Source organism: Anneissia japonica, unplaced genomic scaffold (assembly GCF_011630105.1).
Source record: "Anneissia japonica isolate Jap-2015-1 unplaced genomic scaffold, ASM1163010v1 scaffold1489_len2284818_cov182, whole genome shotgun sequence".
Taxonomy (NCBI): domain Eukaryota; kingdom Metazoa; phylum Echinodermata; class Crinoidea; order Comatulida; family Comatulidae; genus Anneissia; species Anneissia japonica.
This window is the reverse complement of record NW_022698455.1, coordinates 711,812-712,366: the sequence shown is the minus strand read 5'-3', so window position 1 is coordinate 712,366 and position 555 is coordinate 711,812. Positions and strand designations below refer to the sequence as shown.

The window sequence follows — 555 nt, the reverse complement described above, 5'->3', positions numbered from 1 at the left end:
TAATGTATATATATATATATATATATATATATATAGATAAACATATATATATATATATATATATATATATGTATGTATGTATTATAACAACGTTGATATGTGTATATTATACCAACGTTAATATAAATTAATCCAACGCCGTATTCAAACATGCTTGATGATTTTATGGCGTGCATGCTCAGTATTTGCATTATAATGAAGTCCATTAGCCGGAGACATTGTAGTCGGAGTTGAGTGTAAGCATGGGAAATTGTCTGGAGAAAATTATGTCGTCAAATCACTAGTCGAGTATGTGGAGGAGAAAATGTTATTAAAGTAGCCTAATTTCATTTAACCATTATTAGACTAGATTTGCTGTAACCCCCACTTATCCACAATTGGTAACATTTACTATAGGCCTACAATAATACGAATGGTATAAATCTGTGTAAATATACCGGGTAGGTCTATAATTCAGGTTAATTTTTATAAATTCTTATATATATATATATATATATAGGCCTATATATACATATATTTTCAGGTCCCAAAGGTGGGGTCGAATTGGGAGGGCGA

The 555-nt window shown here is 29.7% G+C and overlaps 1 protein-coding gene across 5 annotated transcripts in view; it reads left to right on the top strand.

The window, feature by feature from the left end:
* LOC117102570 overlaps positions 1–555 on the top strand; it is a 15,857-nt gene that overhangs the window by 759 nt on the left and 14,543 nt on the right. The window lies entirely within an intron of this gene.